At 52.7% G+C, this 20,188-nt stretch overlaps 1 long non-coding RNA gene across 1 annotated transcript; it reads left to right on the forward strand.

Annotated features, from left to right (window-relative positions):
* The first annotated feature begins 8,073 nt into the window (after nt 1–8,073).
* Nucleotides 8,074–10,472, forward strand: LOC112585241. Its single transcript, XR_003109733.3, has 2 exons — nt 8,074–8,236; nt 10,054–10,472. It is a non-coding gene; the product is annotated as an uncharacterized LOC112585241 (long non-coding RNA).
* Nucleotides 10,473–20,188: the final 9,716 nt, after the last annotated feature.

Raw genomic sequence — 20,188 nt, forward strand, 5'->3', positions numbered from 1 at the left:
TCCGCAGCTGGGACATGGTTCCTGGGGCCCCTCAACACTGGCTCAGGCATCATCTCGCTGGGCCCCCAGCTCTGAACCTCGGCTGGGCAGGCTTCTGCGAGGCCGACCCTGGAGCTCCTGTGCCTGGAGGCCACCACCACCCTTCCTGCTGCCAGGGCTGCTGGGCCGGCCCCACCCTTGCTGCAGAGGGGCTCAAGGGCGGCATTCCCGGCGTCAGGACCACCCCCCGCCGCCGGACCAGTGCTGCCTGGGAGGCTGGCTGTGCTCCCGGCGGCGGCGAGCAGCCCCAGGCTAGCTCATCCCACGTGGGCCTGTGTCTTCCTTGAGGGGCAGGGGCGATGCCGAGTGAACCAGCCCAGAAACTGGCCTGGTGGTCTTGGCCATGATGGACTCTGCCTGAGGAAGCACGCTGGTGATGGCCACCCACTCCGGTCGTGGGTGTGTGGGCTCCGGGCCCGTCAGGGTGCTGGGCGCTGGGGCTGGACTTCAGTCCAGGGGGCCACTCGCAGCAGCTGCCGCAGCTGCTGGCCCCACCGCCACAGGGGGCCGGCCAGGAGGCTCTCCCCGGGGCGGAGCAGCAGGCCGGCTCCCTGATGCCGAGGCAGGCCTGGCTCAGGGGCCCCGTGGAGCTGACCGGAGCTTTGGGCCTGTCCTGAGTTCCTTCTGGGCACCTAGCTTTCCGTCCCAGAGCCTTTCCCTCCTTATGCCCCCGATTTACCCTGGTATCTGGTAGAAAGAACACCCCACACAGAACAGGAGTGTGAGGGTGGGGCATGGTGAGTGAGTCAGTGAGTGAGTGAGTGAGTGAATGAGTGTGTGAATTAGTGAATGAGTAAGTGAATGAATGAATGAGTGTGTGAATGAATGAATGAGTGAGTGAATGAGTGAGCGTGTGAATGAGTGACTGAGAGTGAGTGATGAGCGCTGGAGGCCGCTCGCACAGGCCCGGCTGAGGGGTGCAGTGGGAGCAGGCCTGCACACCGGCTGCCACCTCGTGCCCCCACCGTCCCCGCGTGGCTGCCCGGCTCTAGAGCTGGACCACAGGCAGCCTGGTGCTGCGCAGGGGAGGTCCCTAGAGGACGGGCCAAGAGACGCGTCTGGCTCCAAAGCGCTGTGGCTTTTGTGGTTGGGGTATCGGATGTGGGCAACTCGTGCCTTGGGGGAGGTTTGAGGGTCGGCCTCGGGGGGCCGGAGCTTGGGTCAGTGGGAGGGAGGAGGCTGAAGGCTGCGGTGACGTGAGCCCACCCTCCTCGTGACCCCAGGCAGGCAGGGAGGCAGCAGGGCAGCCGACGTCCACGCCGCTGGCAGGGGGGACGGGCCTGGGCCCCCCACGCCCCTGCCCCATCTGAGCCACCAGCGTATGCCCCAACCCAGGGTGGGCCTGCCTTGCAGGGGAACCCTGTAAGAAGCACCCCGCGGGGAGAGGGCCTGGCGTTGGGGCTGGAGTGGCCCAGTGACCCAGCCCGGGAACCGGGGGCTTTATTCCCTGGGACCTCCCCCCGCGCCCAGTGGGGACTCTGGAAGGGTCAGGGCTGGAGAGGGACCCCTTAAACTCCAGCGTCCTCCTCTCAGGGCCTGCACGCTCAGTGAGGGGCCGCACGGGGGAAAGGGCCCAGCTGGGATGTGTTGGCCACCTCAGTTTCCCCCTCTAAACGGAGTCCACGGCAGAAGCAGGGCCGCGTGTCCAGGGCTCACGTAGGGTGCTACGTACAGGGATGGGGCTGGCACAGGGCGGTGGTCCCAGAGGCCTTGCTTCCTCAGGGTCAGCTGCCCCTGGGCTGTTGCCAGCCCCAACCTGGACCTGATGAACTGTGGGTTGACTGGGGTCCAGCAGGGCAGTGCCTGTGTGGACAGAGGACTGGGATCTGGCCCTGACCGGAGCTCTCATGGGTTGCCATGGTGACAAGAGGACCGTGGCGGGACGTGGGCAGGATGCAGGCCAGGCCAGACTTGCTCTGGCAGCTCCAGTTCGGGACGGGAGGCGAGCGTCAGACAGCCCCTGTGCGTACGAGTGACTGACCAGATGATGGGGAAATGCCTGCCAGCCGGGATCCGCTGAGAACTGGGCCCCACGGTGGGCAAGGAGCCAGCAGGAGCAGGGGCAGGGAGCCGGCCCAGCACTTTCCTCCCGGGGCAGGTGGCACCCCGGGCACCTGGGGGGAGCGCGGTCCTCACAGCTCTCTCCTCAGACATGCAGCCCACCCATCCACCCCTCTGGACCCAGGGCTGCCTGACCCGGACCCTGATCTCGACCCTGGCCTGGCCCAGCCCAGCCCAGCTGTTCCTGACCAAAGTGACCAAGGCAGGGGACACCGGGTTCAGCACTACCTGCCCAGCGCTGGGACCCCTCCCAGATTTGGGGGGCGGCCGCGGTCCCGGCACAGGCACCTGGGATTTGCTCTGCAGTAGCTGTGGGACCTGTCACTGCCCTCAGGCCCGACGCTCCCTACTCCCTGCCAAGGTGAGTGCTCTGTCTGGGGGCTCAGGTACAGCTTCGAGGAAGCAAAAGAGGGCAGTTCACGGCCCTTCCCGTGTGGGACTCGGGGTTTGGCCTCCGCCCCTCCAGGCCAAAGAGGTGAGCACAGCGGAGTGGCCAGACGGCTGGGAGCCAGGCCGCCCTCTGCAAGCCTGGTGCCCTCAAGGGGCCGCAGTGGGGAGACCTGACTTCCATCCTCACACCTGGGGCGCACCTCTGACCTGGAGGTGGGCGCCTGCACCCAAATGCCAGGTCACTCCAACCCTGTCCCTTGGGGAAAAGGACAGGCCTGGACCAGCCACAGGTGGTAAAGCAGATAGTCTGCTTCGGCTCCTGTTTTCTGCCCAGACGGTGGAGTGGACGGCTGTCTCCCCGGCAGACACTCTGCCAACCCCATCTCGGACGCCCTGAGTGCAGGGCCAGCCGCTCCGACGATCACGGGGGCCCTGGTGGGCCAGGTGCGCTTCTCGGAGGCTTCACCGTGTAATTCGGTCCATAGGACACCAACAACTCCTGAGAAGTAGGGTCTGTGGGTGTCCCCACTTCTGGGTGACACAGGTGGGAAGCACCTGGCCTCAGAGGGGCCGGCTAGGATCTGAACCCAGGGCCAGGGGCTCCAGACCCTGGGAGGAGGTGTTGTCCTGGCCCCGACACCCATCACCTGTATGTCCCTGGCAAGCACATCACCCTCTCTGTGCCTCGTCTGGAAATCAGTGATCACAGGATGGGCTGCCCCCAGGACAGAATGGACTTCAGGGGAGCGTCTCCCGAGCTGCGTCTGGTCCCCAGAAGAGCCCCCACCACCATCATGGGCCCCCGGGAGACTTCCTGACGCTGCATGGCGTCTGACTTTGTGTGCGCTCTAACACGTCTGGGGTCCCGGAGCGTCGCGGGCCCGATTCTGCTCTGACAGTGAAAAGGGCGACGCCCTCCTCGCCTGCGGCCTCTGAGTTCATGACCCAGATTCTCAGCATCCGGGACCCGTGGCTGCGCCTGACTCAGGGACCCTGTGGGGCCAAGGGTGCGGCCCCCCAGCCACGCACCAGACGGGCCGCTCTGGGCCCTGATGTCACAGGTGGGGAACCAGCAGTCTGGGGAAAGGTTGCCGCTTCTCCCGTGTGGCAGGGGACGACTCCAGGACAAAGACAGACGGAACCCCTCAAGCCCGCGAAGAGGAAGTGGGCACCACCTTGGCAGGAGGCGCTGGGAACATCCAATAGCTTACAGGAATTATCTCAGTGTTGACAGAAAGGGCAGGGTGGCCCCAAGTTTCTCCCAGCCCGGGGACTTCCTTGATAAGGAGGAAGGTGCCCTCACCCTCCTGCCCGGCCCTGGGGCCCGGGAGGCAGAGACACCAAGAGATGCCCACGGGGCGGGAGGAGAGTAAATTTGGTTTCGCGGCGGGGCTGCGCTGATTTGGACCTTCCTGCACGTGTTTGTTCACCTGAGTCACTGGGCAAACAGAGTTCCTCCCGAGAGCTGGCCGGGCAGCCGGAGCCCTGAGCCCCGACCCGCAGCTCTGGCAGCACTGCCCGAGGCTGCCCCTGCCCCTCCGCGCCCCGCGGCCGGGCCCCGCTCCGTCCAGGCCTGGTAGGGCAGTGCCGGCCCTGGGGTCGCTCACCTCCCCGGGCCCAGCTTCTCAGCCCTGCCGCCTCCTCACTCCACCTGCCCCAGGAAGCCCAGAGACCTCAGCCCCCTCCTGACACCTCCCTCTGCAGCGCCCCCGCCCCGCTCAGCAGTCATCTCCCACCTCCCAGGGCCGGGAGGGATGGTCCGCTGAGACCATTCCGAGGAAGCACCTGCCTCCCTCAGCAGCCAGGGGCCAGGGAGCAGCTGACCCTTGAAGAAGCCCCTCCTCTGCCCTCAGAGCTCTGTGCCAGCCCCTCCCCGGGCACCGCCATCCACAGGCAGGGAGCTACCAGGCCACTTGCCTGCATCAGGACACAGAAGCGTCCCCATCGCTGCCCCGTCAGCCTCTAGGAAGACAGGAGGACACGGCCAAGTGAAGGTCGTCCAAACGGCCCTGACCATGACCCCGGGGGCCTGCTGAGGGTCAGCTGTCCAGCTCAGCGGCTGAGCCCAGGACGAAGGGGTCAGCAATTGGAGCGGGGGGTGGGGGTGAATGCTTCAGCACATTTTCAAGGTGTCTTTCACAGTGTGAACCAGGGCACCTCTGGACGTGTCCCCAGAAGACGTGAGAGCAGGATTTCAGCGAGATGCGCGTGCCGCGTGCTCACAGCGGGTCCTCACAGTCGCCCAGAGGGAGAGGCAGCCCAGGGGTCCATGGTCCACGGACGGATGAGGGGGACGCAGACAGGGCTCCATCTGCACGGTGGACGTTGTCACTCAGCCTCGGACGGGAAGGGCATTCAGCACAGGAGGAACCTGCGGGACACGGTGCTCGGGGAAATAAGCCAGTCACCGAGAACGGATGCTGTCTGACTCCCCCACGGGAGGTCCCTGGAGGGGTGGCCTCCACAGACACAGGAAGTGGGCCGGGGGCTGGGGCCGCGAGGGAGGGGAGTGAGGGCTCAGCAGGAGGTTGAGATTCTGCAGGTGGACGGTGGGCAAGACACACATTGGCGCTCTGTGCGTCTGAGCTGCACACTTAGACGTGGTTAACGTGGTAAACACATGTGTGCACATGCGTGCTAAGTCGCTTCCGTCATGTCTGGCTCTTATTGACCCCGTGGACTGCAGCCCACCAGGCTCCTCTGTCCATGGAATTCTCCAGGCAAGAGCGCTGGAGTAGATTGCCATGCTCTCCTCCAGGAGATCTTCCCAACCCGGGGATCAAACTTGCGTCTCTTATGTCTCTTGCATTGGCAGGTGGATTTTTTAGCACCACCTGGGAAGCCATTTGTCACACAGATAGTAACACAATTTTTTTCTAACAGCTCACAGTTTTATTCCGTAAACAAACAATAGGGCACCTGAGGCGTGAGGGCGGCCGACCCCAAGGGAGAGGCCAAGCCGGGAAAGAAAATGGAGCAAAAGTCACCGCTCTCACCTGCAAGGCATGAGGGCGGGCCGACCCCAAGGGAGAGGCCAAGCCGGGAAAGAAAATGGAGCAAAAGTCACCGCTCTCACCTGCAAGGCATGAGGGCGGGCCGACCCCAAGGGAGAGGCCAAGCCGGGAGGGAAAATGGAGCAAAAGTCACCGCTCTCACCTTGAGAAAATACTGGTAAATAATTTGGTATCATACCTTTTTGCCTTTTCAAAAATGGGCACAATAAAGGACAGAAATGGTATGGACCTAACAGAAGAGAAGATATTCAGAAGAGGTGGCAAGAATACACAGAAGAACTATATAAAAAAAAAAAAAGATCTTAATGACACAGATAAACCAGGATGGTGTTCGCATCGCTACGAACAAAGCTAGCGGAGGTGATGGAATTCCAGCTGAGCTATTCCAAGTCCTGAAGGAAGATTTTGGAGCCCGAGAAAATAAAGCCTCTCTAGTTGCAGCAGGAGCTGTTCTCTAGTGGTGGTGAGAAGGCTTCTCCCTGCACTGCTTCTCTCGCTGCAGAGCCCTGGCTCTAGGGTGCACGGGCTTCAGTTGCTGAGGTGTGTGAGCTCAGCAGTTGTGGGTCCTGGACTCCAGAACACAGGCTCAGTAGCTGTGGAGCACAGGCTCAGTTGCTCCACAGCACATGGGATCTTCCTGGATCAGGGATCAAACCCGTGTCTCCTGCGTTGGCGGGCAGATTCTTTACCGCTGAGCTACCAGGGAAGCCCTGTGGGGTATTGTTTTTTGTTTACAACTAAGCTTCTTATTTTGAGATAACTGTAGATTCTCACAAAGCTCTAAGAAATAATCCAGGAAGATTCCAGGCACTGTTCCCAGGCTCCCTGAGGGGTAAGGTCTCACAGCATGTCCGCCGCGGACTCGGCCGAGACACACAGCCTCTCCAGCTCCTCCCGGAGCCTGCCCCTGCCCTTGCCCTCATGCTTACCACCTGCTTAACCCCTGACAACCACAAATCTGTCCTCTAGTTCTGTAATCCTGTTGTTTCCAGGATGGCACACGGCCTTTGCGGACTGGCTTTTTCCACTCCGCGTAAGTCTCTGGAGATTCACTCAGACTGTTCTGTGTTCCCTGATTTTCAGTGCCGAGTGAGATTCCGGGGTGTGGCTGGACCACAGCGTGTCCATCCATTCACCTGTTGAAGGACATCTGGGTCGTGGCCAGGTTTTGGCTGTTAGAATGAAGCTGTGGTGAAGACGTGCACATAGGCTTTGGTTTGAACATCTGTTCTCATTTCTCTGGGATAAATAAATATCTGTGCGATTTCTGCATTAAATAGCAGTTACATATTTAGATTTTTAAAAACTTGGCAACAAAGTTTTATCAGAGTAATTGTATTATTTTTCATTCCCACTAGCAATGAATGAGCGAGCCACTTTCTCTACATCTTCACCAGCATCTGGTGTCATGGTTTTCTTAGCCAGGCTGACAAGTATGGTTTTAATTTGCATTTCCCTCTGGAAGAAAAGCTATGACAAACCTACACAGTGTATTAAAAAGCAGAGACATCACTTTGCCAACAAAGATCCAAATAGTCAAAGCTATGGTGTTTCCAGTAGTCACGTATGGATGTGAAATTTTGACCATAAAGAAAGCTGAGCACCAAACAATTGATGCTTTTGAACTGTGGTGTTGGAGAAGACTCGAGAGTCCCTTGGACTGCAAGGACATCAAACCAGTCAATCCTAAAGGACATCAGTCCTGAATATTCATTGGAAGGACTGATGCTGAAGCTGTAGCTCCAATACTTTGGCCATTTGATGGCAAGAGCCCATCATTAGAAAAGACCCTGATGCTGGGAAAGACTAAAGGCAGGAGCAGAAGGGGGCAACAGAGGATGAGATGGTTGGTCGGCATCACCAACTCAATGGACATGAGTTTGAGGAAACTCTGGGGTGTAGTGAAGGACAGGGAAGCCTGGCGTCTGCCGTCCATGGGGTCATAGTCGGACATGACTGAGACTCTGAGCACCAGCAGCCAGGCTAATGATGCTGAGCATCGTCTCATGTGCTTATTTGCCTCTTGTCCTCTTCAGAGAAGTGGTTCTTCAAATCTTTTCCCCATTTTCTGATTGGATTGTTTGGTTTTAAAGTTGAATTTTGAGTGTTTGTTCCATATTCGAGGTACTAATCCTTTGGTGAATATGAGGTTTGCAAATATGCCCTCCCAGTGGATATCTCTTTGTATCTTTGTATAGGATCTTTCTTTGTGCCTTGTCATACTGTTCATGGGGTTCTCAAGGCAAGAATGCTGAAGTGGTTTGCCATTCCCTTCTCCAGGGACCACGTTTTGTCAGAACTCTCCACCGTGACCCGTCTGTCTCGGGTGGCCCCAGACAGCATGGCTCATAGTTTCATTGAGTTAGACAAGGCTGTGATCCATGTGATCATTTTGGTTAGTTTCTGTGATCGTAGTTTTCATTCAGTCCGCCCGTTGGTGGATGAGGATAAGAGGCTTGTGCAAGCTTCCTGATGGGAGGGACTGGCTGCTGGGAAGACTGGGTCTTGCTCTGGTGGGCAAGGTCATGCTCATTAAATCTTTAATCCGATTTTCTTCTGATAGGTGGGGCTGTGTTCCCTCCCTGTAGTTTGGCTTGAGGCCAAACTAGGGTAGGGGCGACGGCAACCTTCTGCAAAAGAACTTAGGCATGACTGCTGCTGTTAATGCCCCTGAGCCCACTGCCGGCTGCCGCTGACCCACACCTCCACCGGAGACTCCAAAACACTCAAAGGTAAGTTTGGTTCAGTCTTTTGTGGGGTCGCTGCTCCTTTCTCCTAAAAGATGATGCTGTTAACGTGCAGCACTCAATATGCCAGTAAATTTGGAAAACTCAGCAAAGGCCACAGGACTGGAAAAGGTCAGTTTTTATCCTAATCCCAAAGAAGGGCAATGACAAAGAATGTTCAAACTACCACACAACTGTACTCATTTCAAATGCTAACAAAGTAATGCTCAAAATTCTCCATGCAAGGCTTCAACAGTACATGAACCAAAAACTTCCAGATGTTCAAGCTGGATTTAAAAAAAGCAGAACCACAGATCAAATTGCCAATATTCATTGGATCATAGAAAAAGCAAGGGAATTCCAGAAAAACATCTACTTCGGCTTCATTGACTACACCAAAGCTTTTGACTTTGCGGATCACAGCAAACTGTGGAAAATTCTTCAAGAGGTGGGAATACCAGCCCACCTTACCTGCCTCCTGAGAAACTTGTATGCAGGTCAAGAAGCAACAGTTAGAACCAGACATGGAACGATGGACTGGTTCAAATTTGGGAAAGGAGTTTGTCAAGGCTGTATATTGTTACTCTGCTTATTTAACTTCTGTGCAGAATATATCATGTGAAATGCTGGGTTGGATGAAGCTCAAGCTTGAATCACCACTTTCAAGAACTAAGATCATGGCATCTGGTCCCATCATTTCATGACAAATAGATGTGAAAACCATGCAAACAGTGAGAGACTTTATTTTCTTCGGCTCCAAAATCACTGTGGATGGTGACTGCAGCCATGAAATTAAAAGATGCTTGCTCCTTGGAAGAAAAGCTATGACTAACCTAGATAGTGTATTAAAAGGCAGAGACATTACTCTTCTGACTAGGTCCATATAGTCAATGCTATGGTTTTTCAAGTAGTCACGTATAGATGTGAGAGTTGAACTATAAAGAAGATTGAGCGCCAAAGAATCGATGCTTTTGAACTGTGGTATTGGAGAAGACTCTTGAGAGTCCCTTGGACTGCAAGGAGATCAAACCAGTCCATCCTAAAGGAAATCAGTCCTGAATATTCATTGGAAGGACTGATGCTGAAGCTGAAGCTCCAATACTTTGGCCATTTGATGCAAAACGCCCATCATTGGAAAAGACCCTGATGCTGGGAAAGATTGAAGGCAGGAGAAGAAGGGAATGACAGAGAATGAGATGGTTGGACAGCATCACCGACTCAATGGACATGAGTTTGAGCAAGCTCCAGGAGATGGTGAAAGACAGGAAAGCCTGACGTGCTGCAGTCTATGGGGTCACAGAGAGTCAGACACGACCGAGCGACTGAACAACCACCACCATCAGGCAGTTTTGGTCATCCAACTATATAGGAAATGTTAGAATCAGGTACAGTGATTCCTCCTTCATTGTTCTTTTTCAAAGTTGCTTTGACTACTCTCGTTCCTTCATCTTTCCCCGTGAATTTTAGAATAATCTTGTCTATATCTACAAAAATTCCTGCTGGGATTTGATAGGAATTGCATTGCACTTGTGTGTTAATTTGGATAGAACTGACAGTTTTACTATGCCAAGTCCTCCAGTGTGTGAACAGGGGATGTCTTTAAGAGAACAGGACGCTATGGGGCCTTCTCGGAACAGACCTCACTCCCGTCCTCATCTTCCTCTTGTTTATAGAAAAACTAGCCTCCTAGACATTCCTTGAGTTCCAAATGACAGATTTAATCTGAGAAGTGAGAAAATGCAAAAGCAAAGGGAAACAGTCAAGCAAGACAAAATAATAGTTTAGCCATAAAACAAAGTCAAGGATCTTTTGTTCCTCCTCAGGGGCTGTAGATAATATCCACTGAGCTGTTTCATAGATGCTGAAACTGGAAAAAGCCAACTGCATGATGATCAGACGTTAGTCATTACATAAGCTGTTCCATCTTGCACAATTCTGAGAACTGGCCTCAAGGAAACAGGAAGAAAAAAAAGATGACCGTGGAGTTGAAGATTAACCTTAAAATTAAAACAATCAAGATGACGCTCATGAGACCACTGCATGACCAGTTTCACGACGAGGTCAGCACTGACTCAGTTGCTTCCACTTTCAGCCCCCTCGCCCTACCTGTGCATCCTGAACAATCCCTGAAAATCGCCTGCCCTCTTACTGGCAGCTGGGGAGCTGGTTCTTTGGGACATGAGTTCCCCTTTTCTCCAGGGCTGCCCGCTTCCTCAGTAAAGCTACCTTTCCGTTTACCCAACATCTGTCTCTTGGCATTGGATCCTTCAGCTGGTGAGCTGCCAGCTGAGTTCAAGAACATTCCCAGCTGCTCAGATCCTCTTTGACTTCTTTCATCAGTGGTTTATAGGTTTCAGCACGCGAGTCCTGCATATGCTTTGTTAGATCTACATCGAACGTTTTCAATCGATTTGAGCAATTGCAAATGGCGCTGCATTCTTTTTATCATTTTGTTTACTGATTTATGGCTGTGCTGGGTCTTCATTTCTGCACAGGTTTCTCTTTAGTTGTGGGTGCATGGGCTTCTCACTGCAGGGGCTTCTCTGGTTGTGGAGGGCAGGCTCCAGGGCCCGTGGGCTCAGGAGTGGAGGCTCCCAGGCTCTAGAACACAGATTCAATAGTTGTGGCGCATGAGTTCAGCTGATCCACAATATGTGGGATCCTCCTGGATAAGGGACTGAACCTGACTGGCAGGTGGATTCTACACCACTGAGCCACCAGGGAAGCCCGCAATATTGTGATCTTAATACAGTGGTCAGTGACGACCTGGCCATTGCTAAGATGTGGTCATGTATGGATGTGAGAGTTGGACTGTGAAGAAGGCTGAGCGCCAAAGAATTGATGCTTTTGAACTGTGGTGTTGGAGAAGACTCTTGAGAGTCCCTTGGACTGCAAGGAGATCCAACCAGTCCATTCGGAAGGAGATCAGCCCTGGGATTTCTTTGGAGGGAATGATGCTGAAGCTGAAACTCCAGTACTTTGGCCACCTCATGCGAAGAGTTGACTCATTGGAAAAGACCCTGATGCTGGGAGGGATTGGGGGCAGAAGGAGAAGGGGACAACAGAGGATGAGATGGCTGGATGGCATCACTGACTCGATGGACGTGAGTCTGAGTGAACTCCGGGAGTTGGTGTTGGACAGGGAGGCCTGGCGTGCTGCGATTCATGGAGTCTCGAAGAGTCAGACACGACTGAGTGACTGAACTGAACTGAGAACCTCAACTCATGGCTATATGTTTATCTTGTATCCTTGAAACTTGCAGAATTGGCTTATTAGTGCTTGCAGGCTTTTAATAGATTATTTGGAGTAGATGTATGTGTAGATGTGTGTGTTATTAGCAAATACAGACAGCTTCATTTCACCCAACCTGGATGCTCACTTCCTTCCCTCACCTTATTGCATGGACCAGAACTTCCAGGCCTGTTGAACAAGAGTGATGAGATGGGTGTCCTTCTCTGGTTCCCAGTGTTCACCTCTCCCTGCAAAGTTCAGTGTTAGAAATACAGCTTTTTGTAGATGGCCTCCATCCAGCTGAGGAAGCTCCCTTTATTCTTATTTCTCTGAGAGCTTTTATCATGAACAGATGTTGAACTTTGTCAAGAGTTTTTTCTGCATCAACTGATAAGCTCATGATTTTTCCTCTTTGGCCTGTTAATACAATTGACTTCATTAATTTTTTGGTGTTGAACCAGCCTTCCATCTCTTACATCCCCCACCTGGCCATAATGCATAATTCTCTTTATGAACCAATGAACTCTGTGTGCGGCTGTTTTATTCAACATTTTTGTGTCTATATTTATCAGAGATGTTGATCTGTACTTTTGAAAGTTGGTTTTTAATTTCTTTGTGCTGTCTCTATGATTATCATATCTGGGTAACACTAGCTTTGTGAAATAAATTGGGACAAGTCCCTCCTCTTCTATTTTCTGGAAGAAATTGTGCAGACTTGGTGTTAATTCTTTAAAATTTTGAAAAAATTCTTCCCTGAAGCCGTCTGACCCCAGGTTCCCTTTCTGGAGTTTAAAATTATGAATCTAATTTCCTAATGGTTGTAAGGCTGCACAAACTGTCTAAATTGTGTTGTGTAGCTTCTGCTTTTTGAAGAACTGGTATATTTCATCTAAGTTGTCATTTCTGTGTGATGTTTCCAGCACTTGCTCATTATCCTTTCTATGACTGTAGGGTCTGTAGTGATAGCTTCTGTTTAATTTCTGATTTTGGCAGCTTAGGTCTTCTCTCTTTTTTCTTTGCAGACTTTCTAGAGTTTTGTTAATTTTATTGACATTTTTCCTTTTCTTTCTTTCATTTGAATGAATTAAAATTCATTTCGTTCCCATTTTCCTATTTTCAATTTCACTGAAATCTGCTGTTGTGTTTGCTTATTCCCCCTTCTGACCTGAGTCTGTTTTTTCTCTCCTCTTCCTAGCTTCTGAGGTGGGAGCTCGGTGTCCTGACCTGAGGCTCTCCCTCTTTCCTAGAATGTGCGCTGCTTTATCTCTGTCCATCAGTTCTGACGGGCTGAGTTTTCATTTCAGTCAGTTGCATGCATCTTTGTGTTTCCCTCAAGACTTCTTCGCTGCTCCATGAATTATTTAGAAATGCGGTTCTGAGCATGTGGAGGTCTTCTTGTTAACTTTCACTTCAGTTCAGTTCAGTTCAGTTGCTCAGTCGTCTCCGACTCTTTGTGACCCCACAAATCCCAGCACGCCAGGCCTCCCTGTCCATCACCAACTCCCGGAGTTCATTCAGATTCACGTCCATTGAGTTGATGATGCCATCCAGCCATCTCATCCTCTGTCGTCCCCTTCTCCTCCTGCCCCCAATCCCTCCCAGCATCAGAGTCTTTTCCAATGAGTCAACTCTTCGCATCTGATGGCCAAAGTACTGGAGTTTCAGCTTTAGCATCAGTCCTTCCAAAGAACACCCAGGGCTGCTCTCCTTTACAATGGACTGGTTGGATTTCCTTGCAGTCCAAGGGACTCTCAAGAGTCTTCTCCAACACCACAGTTCAAAAGCATCAATTCTTCGGTGCTCAGCTTTCTTCACAGCCCAACTCTCACATCCATACATGATCATTGGAAAAACCATAGCCTTGACTAGATGGACCTTTGTTGGCAAAGTAATGTCTCTGCTTTTGAATATGCTGTCTAGGTTGGTCATAACTTTCCTTCCAAGGAGTAAGCGTCTTTTAATTTCATGGCTGCAGTCACCATCTGCAGTAAGTAACTTTCGCTTACTGGTTTCTAATCTGATTCTGTGGCTATGTGGTCAGAGGACAAACTCTGCATGGTTTCAGTCACATTAAGTTTGTTGAATTTGTTTTGTGTCCCGGGATACAGCCCGTCTTGGTGTGTATCTTCTGTGGGCACCTGAAACCGCGTGTTCCGCTACTGCTGGGTGGAGCGTTCTGTACAAGGCGATTAGTCCTGTTGGTGGACAGTATTAGATTCTTCCGCATCCTGTTGACTCTCTGTCTCCTGTTCTATCAGGGACACTCAGGATAGTCGGCTGAACCAGAGCTTCCCCTTCGTCCTATTGGACTTCCTGTTCTCACCCTGCTCTTTGGTTTACTGATACCGTCGCTGACTCTGCTTCTGGCCTCTGTCAACTTCTTGTTGCCTTTCTCCTCTTGACTTTTCTGTGGCGTGGGTTTTTATTTACTTATTTAAACTTTGTCTTTTATATTGGGGTGTAGCCGATTAACAATGCTGTGGCTGTTTAGGTGAACAGCTCAGGGACTCGGCCCCACATACACTTGCACCTATTCTCCCCCAAACTCCCCTAGCCTCCAGGCTGCCACATAGCACTGAGTAGAGTTCCCAGTGCTGGACAGCAGGTCCTTGTCGATCATCCATTCTAAATCAGCCATGTGTACATGTCCATCCCAAACTCCCTAACTGTCCGTTCCCTCATCCTTACCCCCAGCAACCATAAGTTGGTTCTCTAAGTCTGTGAGTCTTTTTTTGCTTTCTAAGTTCATTTGCATCATTTCTTTTTAGATTTCACATGTAATGGGTGGCAAACGATGTTTCTCCTCTGTGTGAGTTGCTTCGATCAGTATAATCCCTGGGTTCACCCACCCTGCTGCAAATGGCATCGTTTCAGTCTGTCTCATGGTGCAGTAACATCCCACCGTGCAGATGTACCGCATCTTCTCTGTCCATTTCTCTGTTGATGGACATTTACGTGGTTTCCACGAAAAGGATGTTGTCAACAGTGCTGCAGCGGACACCCGGGTGCTGTGGTGTGGCTTTTAGATGTGTCTCTTACACAGAGCGTGCAGTCAGCCTGTGGGAACTTCATGCCTTTTCAGCCTGACTTGCAGCTTCGTGCTCAGGAGAGGCTGGACGCGCCTCTGGCATCACAGGTGAGAGTGGGCGCTCCGGGCCGCGTCGCCTGCATCTCTGCCTCTTTCTTCAGCCTGTGCTTCTCTCGCCACTCGGCTCACGTTTGCTTGGCCTTTTTTGCCCCGTGGGCACTCACTGTGTAACCTCACCTCACCATAGAGACTATCTTTTACTTCCAACAATATTGACTCACCACTGTGTATGGCAGAAAAACCACCACCCTTCTGTTCTCCCAGGCATTATTCTGGAATGTTCATTCTGCATGGTGATAACAGTTTCACCCCTTGTGTCTGCTGCAAGAGCTATCTGTCATCTTTGCTCTCAGAGCTGTTGCCACCTGGAGTGACGCCCAAGCCAGAGTGCTCCAGGGCCCCCACCGGCCTCCTTAGATCACAGCTTCCTCATTCTTGAGCATCCTATTCAGGCTGCAATTTTTTTTTTTAAGCAGAATTTGAAAGTTTATTAGGAATTTTGTTTTAGGCCACTCCATGTGGCTTGAGGATCTTATTTCTCATCCAAGGGATGAACCCTTGCCCCAGGCACTGGGAGGGCAGAGTCCCAAACAATGGACCTCCAGGGACGTCCACAGAGATTGTTTCTTGACTGTATCATCTCCAAGCATGTCTTTGAGTCCTTTTAGTTTCCAGTACATGGGGAGTATTTATTCTTTCTGATCCTTTGGGATTCCCTGGTGGTCTAAGAGCCTGAAGCGGTTAAGACGTTGCCGTCTGTTGCAGGGGGTATGGGTTCAACCCCTGGTCAGGGAGCTGAGATCCCTATGCCTCATGCCTTTAAAACATTAAAGAGAAACAATATTGTAGCAAAATTCAATGAAGACTTTAAAAATGGTCCACATCAAAAAATCATTTAAAAAAAGAATAGAAATAATAATCCTTGGACTGAGCAGTGTTCAGAGGCCCTGTCCTCTCCCACTCCAGCTGAACACCTGTGTCTGGGCCTCCATCACCTGGTTAGGGACACCTTCTCTGGCTGTTCTCTGCTTCAGGTGGCTCACCTCCCGGGAAGAATGTTCCCATAGAATTATGTTTCTTTTCCAATTATACACTGATTAATGAGACTGCAGAACCAGAAAATGATGATCCCACTGTATTTTATTTCCCATGAGAGCAAAGACTTTGTCTGTTCTTGTGACTTTTGCTCAATGAAAAAAGACAGGTCAGGTTCTCAAACAGCTAAATAAATGAGCAAAACTCACATCTTGCTTCAGCTTGAAAGGTTTCCTCCTGCCTTATCTTCAGCTCTGTTATGTGGTTGGCATAGTCGGGCTTATTTCTCAGTTTGTTTTGTGTCTTACGCACCTGTTCTTTGTTCCTCTTTCCTGATTTCTTTTCAATTAATCTTTTTTTCTCCTTTTAAAGTAAACTTTATTGAGATATAATTCACACACCGTAAGATTAATTTGTTTCAAGCTCTTAGTCAATGAGTTTTAACAAACGTTTACACTCACAAAACCACCACTGCGATCGAGATATGACATTTCCACCACCTCCGAAAGAGTTGTTTATGCCGCTCTGCAGTCAGCCCCTGGGTTGGGAAGACCCCCTGGAGGAGGGCAGAGCAACCCGCTCCGGAATTCCTGTCTGGAGAATCCCATCAACAGAGGAGATGGGGTCGCAAAGTGTTGGACACTTATTCCACATTCTTGCCAACAATTGGTATAGTTGGTTAAGTATTTTTCAATATGTAATTTGAACACCTCTATCGACTTTTTGGGCTTCCCAGGTGGTGTGGTGGTAAAGAATCTGCCTGCCAATGCAGGAGATGCAAAAGACGCAGATTCAATCCCTGGGTCGGGAAGAACCCCTTGAGGAGAAAATGTCAACCCTGCCCAGAATTCATGCCTAGAAAATTCCACGGAGAGAGGAGCCTGGCAGGAGTCCAGGGGGTCCATAGCAGGAGCCTGGCAGGAGTCTAGGGGGTCCATAGCAGGAGCCTGGCAGGAGTCTAGGGGGTCCATAGCAGGAGCCTGGCAGGAGTCCGTGGGGCCACAGAGCTGGGCACGAATGAGCGCACACGTTGTCTTTCGTGTGTCTGCCTTTACATTTCTCGTGGCTTTTAAAAATATTATGGTATGCATCCTTAACTTATCAGAATCTGTTTTGAATTAACATCATATAGCTCAATGTGAGGTGTAAGAACTTTATTTCTTTTGTGTGTGAGAACATTGATCTGATGAGTGTCATAAACAAAAAATGTGAATTTTGGCTTCAGTGTCTGCCCTAGAAACTTACAGTTGAAACAAATATTTTCTTTTGGAAATTGATATTGTGGTTCTCAGGGCTTGAGCAAAGGTTTTGTTGGGAAATGACTGAAGCGTGAGGACTTTAGAACATTCTAATTTCATTTCTCCTCCATGGCTGGAGCTATTGGTGTTATATATGTTACTACCACATGTGCCGTTCGCTCTCATGGTCGGTGCTTTGTTTTATTTCCTTATTTGCTTGCTTTTGTCTGCTCTGGGTCTTCACCGCCGCACAGGCTTGCTCTAGTTGTGGCGAGCAGGGGCCGCTCATCGTCGTGGTCTGAGGGCTCCTCGCTGCACTGTCTCCTCTTGTCGCAGAGCGCTGGCTCTGGGGTGCACGGGCTCTGCGGCTGGGGTGCACGGGCTTAGCTGCTCCACAGCATGTAGAATCTTCTGGGACCCACATCCTCGGCCTTGACAGAAGGATTCTTAGCCATTGGACCACCAGTCAAGTCCTTCTTTTTTTGCTTTAAACAGTTAATAGTTCCTTAAGAAAAACTAAGAAAATCGACATTTCTTTCATCTGTGTTTGCCTTTCTAATTGCTGCTTCTGGCGCTCTGCTCCTGTCCATCTCAACTCCACTGGCACATGGCTGTTGCTCTAGAAGGATGCCCTTCTATCATCTTCTAGCCGCTGTTATTTCCAAGGAGAAATTAGCTGTCATTCTTATTGGGGCACCTTCAATCCATAGGTTATTTAGAACTCATGATGCTGCTTGACTTTCAAACACTTAAGGGTGTGCTTACCAACTATTGTTACTGGGTTTTAGCGAATTTATATTTTAGTGAGAGAACATACTTGGATGATATCAATTCTCAAAAGTCTGTTGAGACTTGCTGTATAGCCTGGCATTATTCTCACGGTCCCTGTGGCCCTACGGTGGGGATGGTGGCGGCAGCTTAGTTGCTCAGTCGTGTCCACCTCTTTAACCCCATGGAGTGCAGCACACCAGGCTTCCCTGTCCTCCACTACCTCCTGGAGTTTGCTCAGATTCGGGTCCATTGAGTCGGCGGCGCTGTCTAACCTTCTCATCCTCGGCTGCCCCCTTCTCCTTTCTACTCCCCAGTGGCTTTTATTGCACACAGGACTTTGTGCAGGATGCATGCCCAGGTTCTAGGTCCTGTTCTCTTCCTCAGGAGCAGGCTCTGGTCTGGGTCAGCAGGGAGTTAACTTTTTGGTGGGCCACTTGATCCTGGGGGGGACTTACCAGCCATCTTTCATTCTCCATCTTTCACTTCTTGTTTCAGAGTCAATAGTTCCTTGAATTAATAGACACTTTCTGAAGTATACTTTACTTCCCTGTTAAATTTTTTTTCTTGCAAAACTATTATGTCTCTTCTGTCTCTCAGCAGAAATGTTTCTTTCGTACTAGCAAATGCCTCTTTTCAAGGGCCCCGCTTCAGTTGGTTTTATTTGCTTGTGGTTTGCCTGCTATGAGGTAATTTCTCCAGGTCTGTGGCACTTTCTTGTGGAGGGGATTGTGCGTTCTTCTCATGCCAGGGCTCAGTGATTGGTTAGTGTATCCATCAGTTTGTTAAAAGTCTGAGGTTCAAACTCTCCAAGCTCTAACCCACGCAACATGCACATCCGTTGTGGACTGGCTGGGGCCTCGTGTGTGGCACCCTTGCTGCAGGACCTGGGCTCCTGGAGCATTGCCCCATGCTGTGGCAGAGGACAGAGCCCTGGGCCAAGAGTATTGCTAGAGATGTTCCTATTTCTGCATCTTTATTGCCCAGGGCAATAAAGTAATCCTGAATAAGCGAGAGCTGTGAGCACATGAGAAGGCTGGGTGCCAGGAGAAAATGGCCTTGAAGGGTTAAATCCTGGCTGGGCCGATAGAGTAAGAATGGGGTGGTGATGACCGGGTCTCCGGCAGGTCTGGAGATGACGGACAGGAGGCCAGGGGAGCGGTGCTCCAAGGAGGGGGGCCTGCCTGGAGGCCGCAGGGCATTTCCAACGGCGCGCACACCTGGGTGAGGAACGCTTGTGTGGGGCCAGGAGGATGCTGCGTGCTGAGGATGGAGGCTGGTGACGAGCTGCCAGGGGCTGGGATGCAGAGAGGAAGTGGGGGGGTGTGAGGGGCAATGGTCGGAAGCAGGCATGAAGCCCACCAGTTCCCAGGACAGGGGGTCTCGATGGCCAGTGGCAGAGGCCAGGCAACACTGGACCACAGCAGGGCACCACCCCCCAGCCAGCCCCTTAGGTCAAGTCTCGAAGGCGGCTCCCCCATCACAGGCCCACTGGAGGGGCTCTGAGGCCAGTGGGGGGAGACAGGAGGGAAGCCACATCCTGCTGGCTTCCTGGAGGAGGTGACTTCCCGGAGGGTCAAGCGGGGGCGGGAGAAGGGCGGCAGGGCAGGACCATGGCCAGGGCTGCCTCAGCTCCGGCCCCTCTGCAGGCTCCGGCCCCTCTGCAGGCTCCCGTCCCCCACACCTGTGCGTCCCTGTCCTCCCCTCCGGGCGGGGCAGTCTAGACAGCCTCCAGGCTCCTCGGCCCACCTGGCTTTTGTCCCCTGAGACCCTCGAGCAGAGGCCAAAGCTGCAGACAAAGGGGTATTTGCCTTCCTCTCCAGCTGGAGACGCCCCCTGGCTCTGGGCCAGAGTGGGGGCCCAGGACACCGCCCAGAGTGCCTCAGGGCTGTAGCTCCCAGGATGCATACGCAGGTCCAGGGCCGGCCAGAGGGCCCAGCCCGGGAGCTTGACCTCAGACCTGCTGCCCACCTGTGGCTGAGGGGCAGGTGGGGTGAGGACGGGCTCAGGGGGCAGGGAAGGGCATTGTGCAGGGGTGTCCAGGGAGGCTCGGATGCGGGCTGGGCCTTCACGAAGTGGACACAGAGCTGGGAGCTGGCAGGGGTCCTGGGGGCAGACCCAGAACCTGATGTTCTGGGACCGAAGACGAGGCTCAGCCTGGTGGATGCGGAGGCCCCAGCGGCTGTGAGTCTGCACCCCTCAGAGGGGCCCTCTGCCCCTCCCTCCTCTAAGCCCCTAGGGCCCTGGAGCCCTGGCCCCCTCCCTCTCCGTGGCCCCACCTCCCGTGTCCAGGCAGCAGCGGCAGGAAGACTTGGAGCCACCCCCGCCATGAGTGAACAGTGCCCGCCTGAGCAGTGCCCGCCCGAGCAGTGCCCACCTGAGCAGTGCCCACCCGAGCAGTGCCCGCTGCCGGCCTGGCCCTACCCGTGTCTAGGGCCGCCTCGCTTTCCCTGTTTTCCCACGGAGCTGCCTTTATTTTCCTGTGCTGCGTGTCTCTGCGAGGTGCCCGGCCCTGCGGGATGAGGCGAGCTCTGACCGTGACAGTCCAAACCACCTGCCAGTGACTTCACACGAGGCAGACAAGGCCCCGAGACTTC

Source organism: Bubalus bubalis, chromosome 5 (genome assembly GCF_019923935.1).
Source record: "Bubalus bubalis isolate 160015118507 breed Murrah chromosome 5, NDDB_SH_1, whole genome shotgun sequence".
Lineage (NCBI taxonomy): Eukaryota > Metazoa > Chordata > Mammalia > Artiodactyla > Bovidae > Bubalus > Bubalus bubalis.